General features: G+C 48.6%; 1 protein-coding gene and 1 long non-coding RNA gene across 7 annotated transcripts in view; both read left to right on the top strand.

Moving 5' to 3' along the window:
- Window positions 1-8,368, top strand: part of LOC120401235 (centromere protein F-like) — a 181,117-nt gene that overhangs the window by 22,960 nt on the left and 149,789 nt on the right. The gene's annotated exons all lie outside the window — the stretch shown is intronic.
- Window positions 424-6,733, top strand: LOC120401245. Of its 6 annotated transcripts, none has more exons than XR_005596335.1 (8): window positions 424-483; window positions 1,533-1,678; window positions 3,160-3,226; window positions 3,629-3,717; window positions 4,442-4,558; window positions 5,077-5,185; window positions 5,598-5,668; window positions 6,499-6,733. It is a non-coding gene; the product is annotated as an uncharacterized LOC120401245 (long non-coding RNA). The 6 variants fall into 6 exon arrangements; XR_005596334.1 differs by having other exon boundaries at window positions 442-483; window positions 1,442-1,678; XR_005596336.1 differs by lacking the exon at window positions 424-483 and adding an exon at window positions 736-778.

Genomic DNA, 8,368 nt, shown 5'->3' with positions numbered 1-8,368 from the left:
CCAAGGTGAGCGGAAAAGATGTCGCTCAGGTAAATGAATGATTAAAAAGCGATGGTCAAGAATGGGGTGAAATGTGGGGGCGAAGAACCAGGGATTGCATTAATTAAAAACAAGCAATGGGGTTCTTACACTGTTTGTTTTCTGAAAATTTCTCAACAGCTTGCTGTGAGTACCTCCCATAAGGCTTTATGGAAATATGCTTAAAATGTGTTTTATGCTACATAGGCCATATAACACATCGCCATAAAGGTTATGATCTGCTGAATGTATTAATCCTATTTATATGCATGTATCATTTTTGTATTCAAAGTTATGAATGTTGGCTGTGTACTGGCTTGATTTCTAAATAACCTTAGTAGAGCATTTGGTCAGTTCCTGGGGAAAGGAATGTTGAAATTAAGTACCTAATCAAGAAACACTGAAAGGACAATGGATCTTGGAATACTCCAATCCTCATTAGAAGTCTACTTGAGGAAGTTCAAGGTACTATGTAAACAGTGGATGCTCCCTGTAAAAACTGTGAGTCATGCATGGACGTGTGACTTGCCCAGGTGACTCCAAAACTCCATCTTGGAGCTGGACTTTGCATAGGAGAACCCCTGGGAGACCCCTCCATTTTGTCTTCAGCTGGCTAAAGAGAGAGTCTCTCCATCCCCACCCACACCCCAGGATACCTGAAAGAAATTGGAACAAAGGACGGTGACTGCAGGGGGTGTGAGTGATTGCTGGACCCAGGCTAAAAGGAGATTAGTCTGTAAAAGGGAGCATTCTGGAACTGGTGGGGATCTTATCTATATTCAGTTTGATTAGATATAGATTTGTGCATTTTAAGCTTTTTATAGGGTAAAATGGATTTATTTGGGTTTAGACCCCATTGGGAGTTGGGCATCTGAGTATTAAAGACAGGAACACTTCTGTTAGCCTCTTTCAGGTAAACCTGCAGTTTTGGGGCAAGTAATTCAGACCCTGGGTCTGTGTTGGAGCAGACAGGAGTGTCTGGCTCAGCAAGACAGGGTGCTGGAGTCCTGAGTTGGCAGGGAAAGCAGGGGTAGAAGTAGTCTGGGCACATCAGGTGGCAGCTCCCAGAGGTTTCTGTGATCCCACCTGTCACAAATGCCTTTCTAGAGGCCCTTTGAGAACTTACACATCGGTAGCCCTGTGGGAGCAAGTCTATCATGCATCTGCTGTTTTTGCTCATGTCTGAGACACAGATCTCAAGAGGAAAATCTGGAAAAGGACAAAATGGAAGAATGAACTGTAGTAAGATTTGGGGCCTTATGCTAATTCTTGCCCAGTCTTGAGTTAAAGATTTGTGTTACCTTAACATGTACAGTAACTCCTCACTTAAAGTCTTCCCGGTTAACGTTGCTACGTTGCTGATCATTTAGGGAACATGCTCATATAAAGTTGTGCAATGCTCCCTTCTAATGTCGTTTGGCAGCTGCCTGCTTTGTCTACTGAAGAGTATCTCAGTGAAAGTTTTAATCCTCTGCCAAAGGTTTGGGATGGAAGCCTTATTTCTTCTTCCGTAGTAGGATGCTTTCCCATACCAGACCGTGATAACTTTGGCAGGCATCATTGCAGTACCCAGGCTAGCAACACGCGGGCAGCTTCAGAACGCCAGCAGCAGCTGTGCTCTCTATACCGGGGTCGGCAACCTACGGCACGCATGCAAAAGGTGACACGCGAGCCAATTTTTGATGACACGCGGCGGCGGGCTGAGCGCCTCAACCCACTGCCACTCCAGGGTTCCGGCTGCTGCTCCGTTGCCAGTCGGGGTCTTGACTGCCGGCTCCACTCAGCACCTACTGCTGGCCTGGGGACCCCCAAGGAACTCCAGGCTGGCAGCGGGCTGAGCAGGCCAGCAGCTGAGATCCCGGCTGGCAGGAGCCGGCAGCTGGAACGCCAGAGTGGCAGCGGGCTGAGCGAGGCTGGCAGGGGTCTGAGTGTCTCAGCCTGCTTTCGGTCTGGGGTTCTGGTTGCCGGCCCCTTGCCAGTCGGGGTCCCAGCCGCTGGCCCCGCTCAGCCTCACGCTGGCCTGGGTGAGCAGAACCCCAGGCTGGTGTAGCGGGTTGAGTGGTGCCAGCGGCTGGGATCCCCGCTGGCAGGAGCTGGCGGCCAGAACCCCCAGACCGACAGCGGGCTGAGTGCCTCAGCCTGCTGCCGGTCTGGGGTCCCAGCCCCCGGACGCGCTCAGCGTGCTGCCAATCTGGGTGAATGGAACCCCAGGCTGGCAGCGGACTCAGTGGTGCCAGAGGCCAGGACCTCAGACCAGCAGCAGACTGAGCCGCTAAGCCCAGACCGGCAGCGGGCTGAGCAGAGCCTGGGATCCTTGTCTGGGGTTCCACTCACTCAGCTGGCAGTGGGCTGAGCGGGGCCGGTGGGCAGGACCCCAGGCCGTCAGGAGGCTGAGCGGGGCTGGCAGCTGGAACCCCAGACTGGCAGCGGACTGAGTGCTGCCGGCACCCCAGACCGGCAGTGGACTGAGCCACTCAGCCCCCTGCCGGCCCCGCTCAGCTCGCTGCAGGCTGAGTGAATGGAACTCCAGACTGGCAGTGGGCTGAGCAGTGCTGGTGGCTGGAACCCCAGACCAGGATCCCAGGCAAGGATCACACTACATTGATAAGAGCTGCATTTTAATTTTATTTTAAATGCAGTTTCCTAAATATTTTAAAAACATTATTTACTTTAAATACAATCGTTTATTTATATAATATAGACATAGAGAGAGACCTTCTACAAATGTTAAAATGTATTACTGGCACAGGAAGCCTTAAATTACAGTCAACTTGGCACACCACTCTGAAACCTGTCATTCTGTTCTTTATGTGCCAGAATGATTAATGCATTAATAACTTGGTTGACTGTCAGCAGGTACAACCCATCTCAGCAGTAGTTTCTAGGGCCATTCTCTCAGGCAGAACAGCACAAATGAAAGTAAATGCTAACAAGCTTTCATACACAGCATGAGCAAAGCACATTTTCTTTCAGTCAGTGAAACACAGTGCGAAACAGCAAATACAATGCTATGTTTGATGTGGAATGAGTACTGTAGTAGTAAGCCATGTAATGGAATTGGGAAATACCGTATAAGCTACATTTCATAGTTTGCTTCACTGGAAACTACAATTGTTTTTTTTTTTTTTTAAATGAATACAGAGTGGATTTCTTCAATATGATATATTATTTGCTTCCTTATCACACACCAGATCATTGGGTTCTTGCGGTAAGATGTTTTCTATTGTACTTCAGGATTATGGTCACTAAATGTGGTATTATATAAGAGATTTGTAACACAGCTGGGTAGCAGTGGTCTCATTTCCCATATTGCGGGTTTTCAGTGAGTTCAGTGCATGCAAAGGGAAAGTGGAATGTAAATATAACTCTTGACATTCCAAGAACTGAGCTTTTAAAAATAAAATGATACTGTGAAATTCTGTTGTTAATGTTACTTGAAAGAATGCAGTTTGTAATGATTTGATCAATGAATTCACAATATGCTGTTCTCCTGTGTGTTAGACATCACAAATGAGAATATGTTAATGGATTGTTTTTTTGAGAAGTCATTATAAAATAGCAGAATTTATCACTTTGCCAATATAACTTGTACGTATATTTAAACTTACAGATAGCATTGATGCAAACAAAAGAATTATTAACAATTGACCCCTTGTGTGATGAGATGAGATATGAAAGAACATGTCTAAGGAATTGGAGGTGATTTTTAAGATACTTACTTTTACAGTGTATATGAACTGTTAATGTGAAAATATTTACACAATGAGACTAAAATCTTCCTGTTAGCTACAAAGAAAAATTGAAACAGCATGTGCTTACTAATGTACTTTGAGTGGATTTGTGTAACTACTTCACAGAATGTGGACCCGAAACGGTAGCATGTTGCATGAGTGTGAAGGTGTTATCAACATGGGGCACAGCAAAGCAGGTGATACATTGTATAAGAGTGTGACAGTAATATGAAAGCAAGTGTGTGTATGTGTGTGTGTGTGTGTGTGTAAGTATGTTAATATATATACCAGTGGTCCCCAACCTTTTCGTCTGGCGAGTGCCAAATGAAGGACCGTGATGGTGCTCGAGCATCCGCCAAAATGCCTCTGAATTTCGGCGGGCGACGCCTCTTGATGACGCCGCTTGCCGCCGATAAGCGATGTCATCGAGAGGCGTCGCCACCGAAATTCGGAGGCATTTTGGCAGATGCTCAACCACCAGCCAGAATGCGGGCGCATTTAGATGCCCCCGTGCCCGCGGGCACCGCGTTGGGGACCACTGATAGATAGATATCTAATGCGCAATAAGTCATGGCAATCATTAAGTAAATAGCGATAGAAAGGATTTCTATCTCTGTACAGAAACTTTTTTTTTAAAAAAAAAAGGGAAAGAAAAGCTCATTTATACAGTCCACTAATGTACTCTCTAAAAGTTTCAGATACTTCATCAAACGATTAACGAGCAACTCCCCATCTGATTGGAAGAATAAAATTCTTCAGCATAATAAACAAAAAGTGATGGCCACAACTGCGGACCACTCATCTTAAAGGTTTTGAATACAAAATTGCCATTCTCATTTATGTATGTGAAATTATCAGGGGTGAAAGTAAATGTGGAAGATTACTGGTGTGCACTGCACCAGCGTCCTTGCCATGGCGTGTGGGGTATGCTCTGGGCCCTCAGAAGGGATGGGTCTTGGGTGGAAGATGTGGGCTGGGGGGCCAGATTCCCCCAGCCAGCCCTTTCTGACAGCTGCTGTGGTGGTGGGAAGGAGCCCCAGGCCCTTTTGAATCACTGACCCCCAGGGCAACTGCCCCTTTTCCTCCCCCACTGTTGGTGGCCCTGCCGGTATCATCCAGCAGCGCTGTCAGACCCTATGGCAGGGCCACAGATGTGAGGAGAGGTAACGGGGGCAGGGACCTGAAAGCATAAAGCACTGCCACAGCAGCACTGTAACGTCATCCGTGTACGGGCCGGAACCGGTGGCCAGTTCTTACCAGCATGCTGGCCCAGCCCACTTTCACCTCTGGGAATTGTGATATTTTTTCTAAATAGAAGTGTTATTAGTTTGCAGAAACGTATTTGTGGCAGAAAGACATCAATTCAATAGAAACATCACAAGAGGCTAATGCTGAGTTTAGAAGACAAGTAGCAATTGTTCTAGTGAAAGAGTCAGGTAATAACTTTCTCCCATGTACTATAGACTCATTAGGCACATGTGAAGGTAACCGAAAAAGTGGAATTATGTTACGGAACAGACCGTTATCTTAATACCCCTAAAGTGGGGTATCTCACGGGTCTGGTTCTGTAATTGTGGCTATTCATCAATAATATCTTCAAGTACCAAAAAATTAGATTGGGGTGAATGGTTGCTATTGATAGACCAGTTAAATAAAATTGGATATTTTTATATTCAGGTGCAGTAAAGTAAAACTTTGAAAAAATAAGACTCACAAAAAAGAAAAAAATGTTGCAACCAGTGACTGGATTAAAATAGTGACAGTAATTACTAACTCGGGATTTGCATTTAGAGTGTTGGTCGTGACATGATCAGCATTTCATTGCGCTATATTGATTTTTTTTTTCAGAAAGCGTGGAGGACTACTGCATATACTGCAACCTTGTCAGTTGTGAAAAGGAAAGTGAGGATTGCACGATGGTAAGAAACATAGAATTGTATCAGAAACATATGCCATAAGCTGCTTAAGAATCAGGATTCTTGTAAAAATTCCACAACAGTAAACATTCCATCATGGTGATAGGCCAGAGGTGAGCAAACTGCGGGCCGTCCTGCCCGGCCCTTGAGCTCCCGGCCGTGGAGGCCCCTCCCGTTCTGTCCCTCCTCTCCCGCAGCCTCAACTCGCCGTGCCGCCAGCACTCTAGGCAGCGGGACTGCACGGTGGGATGGCTGGCTCCAGCCATTCAGTGCTGCTGCCAGTCCTGGTGCTCTGTGTGGTATGGAAAGGGGATGTGGAGCGGGGGGGTTGAATAAGTGGCAGAGGGTCCCGGTGGGCAGACAGGGAGCAGCAGTGGGTGGTTGAATAGGTGTGGGAGTCCCGGGGTGGGGGGGCATGTTGGGGGCGGGGATGTGGATAGGAGTCAGGGAAAGGGAGCGGGGGGGTGGGGGGTTAGATAAGAGGTCGGGTTCCCGGCAGGGTGGTTGGTGTGGGGAGTCCTGGGAGGATGTGATCAGAGGACAAGGAGCAGGGGAGGTTGGATGGGTCAGAGTTCTGAGGGGGGCAGTCAGGGGGCGGAAAGGGGCAGATGGGGACAGGGCCCAGGCTGTTAGGGAAGGCTGTGCCTCCCCAACGGAGCCCTCCAGACAGTTTCGGAACCCCGATGTGGCCTTCAGGCCAAAAAGTTTGCCCACCCCTGTGATAGGCATATCTTAGGTAATGCTGACGTGGATGGAATAGCATGAGCGAATGGAGAGTATTTGTAACATTACAACTTCTCTGATTTCATTTTCTCAATTGTTACTTATCAAAGGTCCAGTGTGATTCTTGCAAGAGGTGGGTACATATGCCCTGCATTCCAGAAGGAACAAATCATGAAATCCTCACTGATGAGGAAAAAGAATACGAGTGCAAAAAAAAGAACTGAACTATGTACTATCAGAAAAATGACATCTGTAAATAGTTGTTGTTAAAAATGGCTTTGAACAAAAAGCTAACCTTTTATTTATATACCGGATTACAATAAAGTTTTTAAAATTGGAAAAACACTTCTCTGTATTTGTGTCCCTGTGTATAAGGCAAATTATACAGGCAGCAAGAAGGGAGGGAATAGTGAGTGTTTTGGACCACAGAACCCCATCCCTCCTAATTTGAAACCCCTAGACTGGTGACCGGTGGATGGGCAGCAAAGTCCTTGCAAATAAGCAAGGAAGAAGCCAGTGGGGAAAAAAATCAGAGTATCACCTTGGGCTCATGGACATCCTCCGTACCCCCAAAGCTTACCTCCCTTTTCACGTACTCACACACACGGTGAAACAGCACGCCTCAATCATCCAATAAATCAATTTGGCACATTAGCAAGGACGAAGCAAATTGTGAGTGTTTTCGACCAAAAACCCCATCCCTCCTGATTGGCAACCCTTGGCCCAGGCGGTAGCTAGTCTTGAGCGGTAGCCAAGATGGTTGCGTTTGCGTGGCGGACCTAGTTTCAAAAGGGGGAGGGCTGCTATTTGTGTCACCATACCTGCTCCTGCCAGCAGGGGTCTCAGCTGCTGGCCTGCTCAGCCCGCTGCCGGCCTGGGGTTCCTTGGGGGTCCCCAGGCCAGCAGCGGGCACTGAGTGGGGCTGGTGGCCGGAACCCCAGAACGGCGGTGAGCTGAGCGTGCTGTAGGTTGATGATCCCTGCTGTGTGAGGAAGATCCCCTAGGGGCCATGGCGAAGAACAGAAGGAGGTCTTGGTGTTGGGGGTGGCTGTTGGCTTTTCCTCTGCCCCATTACACTCCCCCGGGGGCTCCCAAGTCAGCACCCACCAGTTTGGGTTTTCTCTTTCCTGTGTGAACCTCTTAACCCCCTTCTCCCCCCCTTCATCCCTGCAGCATCTACCTCCGCCTGGTCCTTGCACTGCCAAGCGAAGGGACTGGGTAGAAATGCTGAGCAGCTCACTGAGATGAGGGAGCAGCTGCCTCTGGCACTGGAGCAGGGTAGAGGGAGGGGGAGACACACCCAGCGGCTGGGATACACTTGGGGAAAGAGAATGAGGAGAGAAGCGCACCCCCCCACACACACACACACGCAGGCAGAGAGCAAGGACACACATGCACAGTTTTCAAGGCATGCAGCTGCACCCAGAGTCAGGCACCCCACGCCCAGTGCCTGAGACAAAGTGAAGGAGCAGGGGGCACAGACACCGCGTGAGAACCAGGCACCAGGGCTGAGATGCACATGAGAGAAAGATGGGCTGAGAGGAGACAGGCCCCCGCCCACACTGACCGAGAGTGGGATGCGGCCACACAGACACAGACCAAAAGACGCACTGAGATTGTGACAGACACACCTCAGGGACTGGCAGCCACACACCCAAAGCGGCTGATGCACACACCTGGCGTCTGAGTGAGTCTCACACACACAGGGTGATTACATGCAGATGGTGATCTCACACACACACACACATCTCTCTCTCACAGGATCTCTCACACACTGTGACTGTACTCACCCCTCCAGTGACTGAGAACGCCAGGCTCCCTGTGGAATCTGAGCGCAGCAGCAGCAAACGCACCCTGGGTCTGGTCCTTCTCTCTCTTTTTCCATTTGGTCAAACGGCACCTACCCAAGCCCTGAAAAAATGCCTGCTCGTGAAGCGAGGAGAGGGCGCCGGGTCTGTAAATAAGAAGTGAGTACTGGCA

The sequence above is a fragment of the Mauremys reevesii genome, linkage group 3, assembly GCF_016161935.1.
Source record: "Mauremys reevesii isolate NIE-2019 linkage group 3, ASM1616193v1, whole genome shotgun sequence".
Classification (NCBI taxonomy): Eukaryota; Metazoa; Chordata; order Testudines; family Geoemydidae; genus Mauremys; species Mauremys reevesii.
The sequence above is the reverse complement of the archived record's forward strand: the minus strand, read 5'-3'. Positions and strand labels throughout refer to the sequence as shown.